The sequence below is a fragment of the Humulus lupulus genome, chromosome 3 (assembly GCF_963169125.1).
Source record: "Humulus lupulus chromosome 3, drHumLupu1.1, whole genome shotgun sequence".
NCBI lineage: Eukaryota > Viridiplantae > Streptophyta > Magnoliopsida > Rosales > Cannabaceae > Humulus > Humulus lupulus.
Window position 1 is genome coordinate 110,873,779 of NC_084795.1, and position 12,081 is coordinate 110,885,859.

At 30.0% G+C, this 12,081-nt stretch overlaps 1 long non-coding RNA gene across 1 annotated transcript; it reads left to right on the plus strand.

The window, feature by feature from the left end:
• Window positions 1–6,926: 6,926 nt before the first annotated feature.
• LOC133823062 (uncharacterized) lies at window positions 6,927–11,255 on the plus strand. The gene is made up of 3 exons (XR_009888124.1): window positions 6,927–7,080; window positions 7,212–7,279; window positions 10,670–11,255. It is a non-coding gene; the product is annotated as an uncharacterized LOC133823062 (long non-coding RNA).
• Window positions 11,256–12,081: the final 826 nt, after the last annotated feature.

Below are 12,081 nucleotides of genomic sequence, written 5' to 3' on the forward strand. Positions count from 1 at the left end.
TTAAGACCACATAGATGATCTTTGGAATTTTCTAATATTTACTTAATATTATCAACATAATATCAGACATAGTCTATATATATAATAATTCAATTCAATTATTTATTTCATTTAAAACACTTGTTAGCTACAATTGCTTCAAGGACACTATTCCTAACAATCTCCCACTTGCCCTAAAGCAAATTGAGGCATCTCTCTCAATGTGTCACTCACGTTATCCTTAACGAATCCGTCTAACAAAATCTTTATAAATAGTTTTTTAAGAAACTGTTTTGAATCTATCTTCAAGATCGTTACATCAATTATGTAAAATTCTCTTGAATGAAATAGTTTATTTAACTGCTCAATAGTTGTTACATTTAAGCTTCTATGGTGAAATTTACAATTATGAAATGTACAACACATTTCTAGATCAATGTGTTTTCTCCACAGTTATAGAAACTAATTCTGATATCAATATCTGAAGATTTCTATCTGATTGAAAATCAGTTCATCCTATGGGATTTTAGGTCACTCCCGAAATACACAAACATATAATCTCTATTATAATTAAGGTACTCAAAAAATCAAGTCCTTATAATTATTCAACGACTCAATCCAAAATTGGATTGAAAACTGTTGGGAATAGTGCCCTTAAAGCAATTGTAGTTGAAAAATGTTTTAAATGAAATAAATAATTGAATTGAATTATTATTCATATAGGCTATGTCCGATATTATATGATAGTATTAAGTGAATATTAGAAAATTCCAAAGTTTATCTATGTGGTCTTAATCTCATATTAGTATTGGAGGATCGAGATTATGATAATAAACTTAAATTATTCGTAGTAAAATAATGTTATGGAAACTTTAGATTAATTACTGCTTGTATGGTCCACTAGTATTATGAATACATGTGACCTAGATCTGGGTTACTAGTGTAGTAGGACACTTTAGTGGATGTACTTTGCATGTTGAGAGTATGTAGAACTAGACCAGATGCGATTTGTTAATATTTATTTAAACATAGTTTCATAGTATTAATCAAACACATCAAACGATGATCATATACACAATGATCATAATCCTGAGGTTACTATGAACTCCTATATATGTCATCTCATCATTTGATTCACACATTAAGGTTTGTCAGAATGATCAAGCTAAGAACAGTTGTTTTGGGGACTCAATGGTGTATATGGCTGGGGACGTAGTTTAATTGATATGGAATCTATACCTTTTTATAGATTGAATAATGGTTCCCTATTGGGTTGATATTTTAAACTGAAAATGTTATGAGCACTCACGTCGCAAACTTGTTGTGACACAACCTTCATTAGTAAAGTCAATGGTACTTTAGGAACGAGATATAGCTAAAAGGGTAAAATGGTAATTTTCTTCCCTTTTAGCCATTAATAGAAGATTAAAGTTGTATGTAATGATTATTTCAATGGATACTTTATGGTTCATAAAGTACTCAGTAAATATATGTCTACAATTATCAAGAGTTCAATCTCATATTTTGATCAAAGACCTTTGATTAATAATGTAATATTTACTGGACCTTGATATTATAGGTCCATAGGTGCCCTAGGGTGGCTCTATCAACACCATATAAATGTAAGTGTTGATGCAAGGGTATAACTGTAATTTGGAAATTTGAGAAGAATTTTATTTTTGGGGTCAAGTATACAAATATATGATAATTGACGTTGAATAATTAATTTAGAATTAATTATTAATTTGTAAAATATATTTATTAATTTAAATATATAAAATTTCAAATTTCATATATATATATATATAAATAAATAAATAAAATTTTTAAATTAATTATTTTATTTGAGTAAGAGAAAATAAAATTGATAAGTCAAAAAAAGTTTTTTGATTTATTTAATTTTAATAGTTGATGATAATGAAGATCATCAATTTTAATTTAAAATTTAAAATTTTGAATTTAGAATTTAAATTTTGAAATTTTGTTATCTTTTCCTTAAAAAGATAAACATCATATTTTGTGGGAGATTGATTTTAATTAAATAATTAAATAAAAGAAAAATGCAAAATCCTTGAAAAGGGAATAGCAGTACACGCCTGACACAGTCCAAGGACTGTGCCATGCGTGTACCACTATACAGATAGTTTTTCAAATTTGGTAAGTTAGATATTTACCTAAATCAAATCCTATCATCATTATTATATTGTATTATATTACTATTATTATTACGAATAATAAGGCAATACAAAATCTTTATATATATGATATAGAAGAAGAAGAGAAATATACACAATACACAAAATATACTTAAGACACAACAAAATTCATAATTCACAATTCAGAATAGTTTTTAGAGTTTTTTTTGTTAGATAAAAACTCTCTCTTTCTTCTTCTTTATTCTAGCCATTCTTAGACCATAATCCAAGTTCTAATGTGTTGAGAAATACTTGTGATTCCTAAAATACAAACTCATGTTCTCTATGTGCCCACACACATCTTGAGGTGTAGAGAACACTCCGGAAGATCATGGTTTGAGTGCTCAAAGCTTTGGATAGGAAGATTGTTAAAAATACAAAAAACTCAATGACACTTGATAAGCTTCAAGTGGTAAAAGTTTATGTTCTTGATTTTTTGTGTTTATATATTCTATATAAATATATTTGTTGCATGATTAATAGTATTGTATGATAGTTTTTCTGGACTGTTTTCTTGATCATATAAACTGTTTATATGATTAATGAATTTTTTTTATTATTGTTGTTCTGTTGTTCATAAAAACAATGGGCCCACCATGCAAAGTTTTCGCTGCATGATCTGAATGGTTTTCCAATAACAATTGCTGACTATTCCCGCTGTTTAAAAAATGTCAATTTGAACACATAACATTCGATACATTAAATAGTCCATCATGAGTTGTAGGAATATTGTCTCATGTCCTTCTTTTCTTTTAAAAGAATAAATGGGCATTATTCTTTATATAATACATCCTCGTGACCGGGAAGGAAAAAACTCTTTCTTGGACTTTTGCAAACTAAAGTATTTATGTTTCTTATCTATATAAGTTGCTTAAGATAGTGCCAAAAGATTGTTCTTTCAATTTCTAATGATTTGAATGCATAAAACATATTTGGCTTTTCCAAATTTAATATTTAGAAATGTTCAGGTAACCATTTCTTTACATTTGATTTCTCTACATCATTTCCAATGATCAGAATGTTATCAACATGAAGAATAAATATCACAACGGAATCTTTGATTAAATCAAAGATATTTAAGATCTAATGACTCTTTTAAATCCAAAGGTGGATTTAAGAAGCCTTGCAAACAATTTTTCTTTTGATCTTTTATTTTGAATCTTTCCGATTGAGATCTTCCAATGGTTTTGTCATGTCAGCCATTCAGAAAAGACTATTTAGACATCCATTTTAATAAATCTCATAATCTATGCAAAAAGGCAATGGATAAGTGTATGTAAACAGATTTAAGCTTGGTTACAGTAGAAGGTATTTATTCGAGTAATAAATTTCTTCTTTCTGTTTATAGCTTTGGCTATTAACCTTACTTTGAACAGTCTATACTTTCCTCTGTTCTCCTATTCATCTTGAATATCTTGTTTCAAACTAAAGTTTAATGAACATTAGTTCGAAGTTCAAGAATCCAGATATCATAATAATTCCAAATTCTATTTCTAGATTCGTGGTGTTTCAACCATTATTTTCAGTTAAAATATTTCATTACATAATAGTATGTGAATGAAACATAGTTAGATTGTGTTAGACACAACCATCTGTACTTTATGTTTGTAACGGAGTAGTTGCTTACAATTGCTCCCACTATAATAAAGCTTTACAAAATTTGTGATATTATTTGGTTTTATCATTGTTAATTATCAATAACTCGCTTACTTGACTTATAGTCATTATTTCTAGTACAAGTTAACTAGAAATATAGTGATTATAATAATCATGCTTCATTAAAGTAGCATTTAAGAGATACAAACACTTTTGTAATCTCTTTATGATTATTAAATTGTTTCACTAAATAACTTCATGGAAAAAATTTCAATTATTCACATAACAACTTGTGAAACCTAACTTTTCAGTCTTTGATGATGTACAATTAAATATGTATAGAGTATAACAGTGTAAAAATTATAGAAATAATAAAGACGATAATGATCACTCATTATCTATTTAATCTATTCTAATATGATTATATTCCATTTCCAAAATACTAATGTTGCTTAGCATTCTTGTTGTATGTGAGTTGGGTTTGAATTCCAAGTTCACATGCAAATTACTGGAATTCCAAATTCAAGTTTAGACTTCCTTTTGATCAGATCAAACATGTCTTTAAGTGACTTTACTTTGAATGTTGCATGAATTTTTTTAGAAATATTTTTGCATTCAACAAAGGTAAACACGTCTTAAATAAAACGTCAATCAATATTGACTTAATATTTATTATCTCTTTTAGCTTTGAAAATTAAAAAGTTCAATATATATCTCTATGTATTAGCTAAATAATTATGTAATTTTTGAGCCTTTATAAGAGAAAGTTCTTTTGGTTAACTTTAATTAATAGACTATATAAACAGAGAGAGAAGCAATGAGTGGTTCTAATAAAAGATTTTCTTTTATTTATTTTATAAGTCTATTTAATTATAAACCAATCTAAAAAATAATTCACATATATATTTCACTTAATTTTTGTTGGAATAATGTGTCTTCTTTATTAAATATATGATTCACACAATAATGAATGATTCATAGTTATCAATATACTCATTAATGAAATAGGTAGAAAAAATATATTTAAAAAATAACAACTGAATTTATTATTTAAAAGACTTGTTCACTCATCAATGAAGGAATCTAAAATAAAGTTTATAGAAAGTATTCTAGAACCAATTTAAAGAAACAAACTTAATAGAAAGTTTGAAATTAAAAACTAAATTCCATGCGAGTCATTCCCTTGTCTACCAATCAGGAATCCTCTTCTTGTTTCTTTTCCACATTTCTTTCTTTTCTTGAATAATGTGTTCCTGAGAACAAGATGAAAAATATGGTTTGTGGCATACAAATTTGAATAAACTATTCAAATATATTAAAAGGAGATGAGCAAATCATATTTACCCTTTCTTCTTGCAAACTTCTCAAGTGATCAATAGAGTCTCTTTTGATCTTTTCCCGTATCTCGTATGTGGAATCGAGATTTACATAACTCGATTAATATCATCAAGAATAGTCTTCAGTATGCAATGACGAGCCAGATAACCAGATCTCATCTAATCCACATATTTTTTATGATCATCATTGTAAGATAAAGTTGATGGCTCATCTGGAGGCACATCAATGATTGCGTCATACATTTTTAGTTTACTCAGAACTATATGTATGTATGCCTCTATACCAATCATCAAGATTGTTGAAGTCTAAATGAAAAGTATTTAGGTAGTCGTCATAAGGATTCATTGGTTCTTTCACATTTTGAGGTCCTTGATCAGGACTAAGAGAATTAACCATTTTTTATGGAAATAAATTAGTAAAATATAATGAATTAAAACATATAATAAATACCAGATATTATTCGAAAAAGTAAACATGATGCATGAATGCAACATATAAAAAAACAAATAAAAACTAAATACTAATCCACGATAAATTAATTTGAAAATTAATGGACTAGCCTTGGGGTAGCTAAGACTAATTCCAAATTAATCTTAAGACGAATCTCAATTTCATAAATGAAAACTTAAAAAAATATTTTTCTCTTTTGACTTATGAACTACCGCTAGTTTGGTCAAGATGTGCTAGTCATGCTCGAAAGCCTAGATACACCTTCAAAGTGTAACCCATTATTTTTTTATTAATGACTTAACTCAAGAGTGTGTCTTAGGGTCAGTCAAACTTAAAATACATCATTAATTATATTCTCATAAGAGAAGTCAATCTAGAGATAAAATAAACTTATTTAGAAGCCTTTCCTTAGGGTGGCTGCAAATGGGCGACACGAGGCCCTTCCTATGCCTCTTGGTGTTCAACCAATAATGCAGACCATGAGACTTATTGTCATAACTCCCTCTCACACTCACTATTTTGGAAAAGTGTATTTTTCACGAAATCAATATTTTTAAATTTAGTTGTAAAAATAAATTTAATTATTTTTTACCAAATGATATTTTAATAATTTCTAATCCTTTTAAGCAAAATAAAATGAATAAATTGTGCCGTTAATTCTAATTTTAATTATGCTTTAATTAAAAAAATATCATTTTTATTTTAATAAAACATTTTTCATTAAAATAATAAATTAAAAAACTTTAACTTTAATTTACCATCTTAACTAATTAAGAATAGATTTATTATTATATGAGTTGTCATATATAAACATATAATAAAATATAGGATGTTCCTAATAGCATGTTTCTACATGAATGTAATGCATGTTAATTGCGTATTGTGTGGGTTGTAGCGCACCAAATTTTTTTAATGTTATTAATCTTGTGCTTTGTTTTATTTTTAATTGTTAAGTGCAATAAATTCTTTTTGTTATTGTTTGGTAGAAATTGTGTAAATATAATTGTTAACTATTTTTTTATTAATTAATTTAATTTGTGAATAAAATAAGTTTTGATTGAATGCACCAAGGTGCATGGTAGGTAGTGATACACCTTAGCATTTGGGTGTGTGCATGGTGTGCCAGCAATAGATTTTCTACACATTAATTTCCTTTTAAGGGTTTATTTTTATTTAATTAAAAAAAATAATAGAAATGGAATGGGAGGAGTAGGTGTGTGGACATAGTGGGAAGAGAGGATTTGTTTTTCCTAATTTAATTAACAATTAAGTAATTTGAATTGATGACCATATCAAAAATTGTAAGGAGGATGGTTGGCATCTTTATAATATTTATTTCCCATTAGGCTAGTACTTTCTAGGTTAGATTAAAAGGAAGGAAAGAAAAGAAAAGAGGCCATTTCAAGCAATGGGAGTCGTCGGCCTAGAGAGAGAAGGAGAGAGAGTGAGCGTGAGATAGAGAGTGAAAGAGAGAAGAAAAGAAGGAGGAGAAGAAGAAGAGGAGGAAGGATACAATCCTAGGGTATGTATTTTTTGTTTGTTTGTATTTATGGTTTCTAGATCCTCTCTTCTTTTTGTTTCTTGAGTTTTGATGAGTTATTGGTTGTGGTTTGTTGGTGTTCTTCTTTTCCTCATGTGGGTTCCAAACTTTAGGGCTTGAACAAGTGGTGGCTATAATTTTTGGGTTGATCTCTGTGTTATTGATTTTAAAATCAAGAGAGGTAATGATATTTCTAACCCTTTTGTTGCTATGATTTCTTGGGTTGTATTGGTTTATTGATATTTTGGCTTTGATGCATGAAAGGTTTGCCTAGGCATGTGGCTCTATGATTTCATGTGGTTTTGGTGTTAGGCATCATTTTATTATTGGTCATGGTAAAATTTTGTTATGGTTAAACTATGAAAAAGTTTTGTTTTTATATGTATAAGATGAGATTTGATGCAAGATAAGAGTTGGAAGCTTTACTATTGTATGTGTATTGGATTCGACCTAGAGGTATGTTTAGGCTTATGATGGTTTGTAATTTTGAATATGGATTGATATTGGATATGAGACTATGTTGTTCTCTTGTTATAGGAATTATTTGGTCTTAGGATCTTGAGCCTTGTGATATTTGATGTTATGATATCTATGTGAAAGCATGCAAGGGTTTGGTTTTGATCCACTAAATATGATGATCTTGGTATTTTATGTTTTTGACCATGAGGGTTTCAGCCTATAGGGTATTGATGAATTATTATGTTTTTTTTTTCTTGTCACCTATACTTGTTAGGAACATGCTAGGTTAATTGGTTAAATGAAGAGTTTGTCTTGAATATTTTATAAATAATAAATTAGTGATACATGAAGGTTATGGTTGAGTTTCTTGAAAAGCATGAATTAAAAAGATGAATTTCATGATGAATTATGCTTGCTTATTTTTGTGTATAATTGGTAAGTAAATTGGCAGGACAAAGATTTAAATGCACAAGTAATGTCTCTAATGATATTTTGATTTTATGTATATAAAATGGTTTTTTATTCCACATTTAAAATGGTGTTTTTACTCAATTAATACATGCTGAGTTTTATGAATAAAATGAAATTTTAATCTAAGATTGTGATTTTGGAATGAATTATTAGTTGCTGTGATTTTTGATTAAAAATAAGAAATGTCTTTTAAATGAAATAAATAGTGTGAGTACATTGCATAAATTATTACCCTAAGTTATGTATATGTAAAAATGATATTTTTAATATGTAACAATGAATGTTCACATTATTATTTAAGTTTTTTTTTTATTTAAATGACAAAATGTTTGGGCTTAATTTCACTTATGATTTTTAAACAAACTAAAGGTTGTTGAAAGTTTATGTTATTAAGATGAAATAAGTATTTTGTTAAAATTAATGGGTTTTACACTTACATAATTTAAGTCTTAAATAATATAAGAGAAAATATATTTTTTCCACACTTTAAATTATAATTTATCTCACTTAATCTTGTAATTTTTATTAATTTAGAAAAATGTTATTTTCTAAAAGAAATATGAAATTTTATACGTGTTTCTAAATGACTACCAATTTTGTTATTTTTCTAAGGAATTTTAAAATAATAATGAGAGTATTATTTTATGAGAAATTTAGAAAGGATAAATAGGTTAATTTTTTTAAAAAATAATGTATTAAGTAGTTTAATCAAACCTTGGGATTTAAGAAAATAAATAATGGTAAAGTGAAAATGTTGCTGAATTTTTACTTGAAAAGTTTAAGACTAAGCATGTAAGAATTATCGTTTTTGTTATCCCTAAAAGATACGAGGATGACGTGGCAAATGAGAATGCAGCACATGACATCACAAATAAAGAAAAAAATGACAAAGTATTGAGAAAAGACCGAAAGGCAAAAAAGATAGGTCCAGGAGCTATGGGGAAGTTGACCAAGCCTAAACCCCGTAGGGATTATCGGTCTGACCCTTACCCCTAGGGGTGGTTGGCCTAAGCAGGCCCAAGTGTCCTAGAGGTGGTCGGCCTAACCTCTACCAAAGGGGTGGTTGGCCCTAATATATCCAAGAGAATGATCAGCCTGTGTAGAGTTCTATAACTTTACTTAGCTAGTTAGATAATAGTAATCGTAGTAATAGCTAGTAGTAGTTATAGTATGCTTATTACTGTGGATTTTGGTTCAAGCCGGGACTTAGTTGAACACTCGTAGCAACACTTATAAATTTTATAAGTTTAACCTATAGTTTAAGAATATTAATTATAACATAAGGTTTGATTGATATAGCTGATTATAATTATTTATTATACTATAAGGTTTAGATAGAACTAATAAGATCATGACACTTGTCTTGTACATGTTTATTGAGAAATTAAGCAATTTTTGATGAATAGTTTTATAAAAGAAATATTTAAAAATGCTAGAACCTGCCAACAACTTTAATAACGTTATATGACTAAGTCAAAGCTGTTTATCCAATTCAAATTAAGCTGAAAAAGTGCAATTACGTGTATAATATTTCAGCGTATGCCGATATATCGCAGCTATAGGGGCGATATATTGCCACACGGGGAATACGAAAACACGTGAACTTCGCACAAACGCATTGACGAACACTCGGGGCATAAGCCCAAGAGATATATCGCCTATAATGGGCGATATATCGGCCCTAGGGAAAAATTTTCAAACATTTTTGAAACCGAGATCATTTTATTCCTTAACCTCTTAGCAAGCCTCTGAACGTTTTGACCGAGTCTTAAGCCTCTGCTGAACGAATATTCAAATGTTTTCAAGTAATATTCATTATTTTTATTCAAGCTAAAAGAAGATCTTTTCACTCCTTGAACTCTATAAATAGGACCTAGTACCCATCCATTTCTCTCATTCTTCAAGCTGTGTTCAGAGCCTTCAAGCTGCTAGGTTTACTATTGAGTGATAAGCACTTGGGTTGGGTTATAAGCTTTATCATGTTAAGCTTTATAAACACTTGGGAAGTAAGATAAATAGTGTGTTTTTCTATATCAAGGTGTAGTCCAATTCTAGTACATCTCAAGGTATTCCTAATCTTATGTTCATTTTTGTATGACTCTTTAGTTTCCATTAATTTTCTTTACTCAAATCCTAACTCGCTGTTTTCCACTCTTGGTTAGGTATTTAAGTTCTTTGAACTTAAGGTTTCTTTTCGGTAAGTTTCATCTTGGTGGTTTAGTTAATTTCTTGATCATCTCTTTCTTTAGAAATACTCACATTTTTATTGTTGGTTTTAGGAGTGTTCCAAGTCCCGTCCTTGTTCTCACATCCCGGTTTTGGTAAGGAAAATAGGATAGAACTTTATATGTTTATATGTTATGTTATTTTATGTAATGCTATATTATGTATGTTGATGGACCTTGGGCATATGACTTGTATAGCTAACAAGCCCCAATAATTTATGGGCATATGACTTGCTTAGCTAGCAAACCCCACAAATCTATTGGGCATATGACTTGTTTAGTTAACAAGCCCCAAGTAGTATAATGGCCATTGTAGTAGTATATGACATATGTTATAGTATATGTTTATGTTTTATGTTATTAGTAGATTTTCCTTGCTGGGCATTAGGCTCATTCCTTTATTTTTATGTATGTAGGAAAATAGTTATGGCGGCGGAAGGATTCTTGGCAGGTTGGGGTTTGTGTATTGAGGAAGATTGGATTCGGTGGACTGCGTGAACGATTTGAGGACAATGTTATTTTCAGTCTTTTTAATTATGTTTCTACGTATTTTTCCGCACTTGGTTTTGTAAACAATTTTAATTTAGTTAAAGTTACATTTTATTTTTCAAACAATGAGATCCCATACACTGAATTTATGTATTTCAACATTTACTTAGAGATTTTAATAAAGTTTGTGAATATTTCTTATGTATGTTTTCATGAAAGTAGTGTCTATGTATAGTAGTTTTAATGGTCCAAAGTCTTAGAATTATTTGGGTCATTACAGCTTGCCCCTACCAAGGGGTGGTCAACCCCAGTATGCCCAAGGAACCCTAGCGGTGGTCGGCCTGACCCCAACCCCTAGAGTTGTCGGCCTAACATGCTCAAGAACCACCTGGGTGGTCGGCCCACCCTATTCTTCATAGGTGGTCGGCTCAAATCCCCAAGTACACTTCACTGAGAAATACTCACTCTCGTTCAAACTGAGATCAACAGGCCTAGCACCCAGAAGGACACAAGCACCGAAGCTCCCAGAGGATCAACTGGTCCAGCACCCAGAAGGTCACAGACCAAGCACCGAAGCTCGGGTCGTCAGACCTAGCACCTAAGTCTAACATACCAATAGAGAATTAACATCTTCCTTAGAGGTTTCTATCGTGCATTATCCACCACGATCTAGAGAAACAACGAGAAGACCCACGATCTCATTATCATGTGGAGGTGGACACGTGTAGCGTCCCAAATTTGTTAATAAGGCTTACGGCCTTGATTAGCATGCCTGGAGAGCAATAAGTGATTTATTATTTTAATATGTGAATTGGATGAGTATGTGATTAGAGATGCATGTTTAGGTGAATTAAATATGCATGTGGGCCCCATTTCATTATCAGAGGTATGTTTGTAATTTTAGCCCATTAAGGGAATAAATGCAATACTTGTGAATATTGTGATCTTTACCACGTGCGAGTGGTGGTATATTTGTGATGCATGATCCAAGACAGTCCTAGGGAGTGGTTTAGCAAGAAAGTCACAATGGGGTCGAATACCTGACTCGGGGCGAGTCAAGGGGTATTTCGAGCATTAGATATTTTACGGGGTTATCGAGTTATGAAAATAAATAATTGAAGATATATTTGAAGTTAGAACGTTTAGGAGGGAATATCGGAGAGATTTACCATTTTCCCTCAGGGACGTTTTTGGTACCCCGAGCCTTGAAGTCAACTTAAGTGACCTAGGATAAGTAAAACAAAACTTAGGAAACACTCAGAAACTTGTCAACCAACCCTATCACCCTTTTCTCTCTCTCTTATTTTCTCTAAACCTTACCAAGGGAAAACATTGAAGA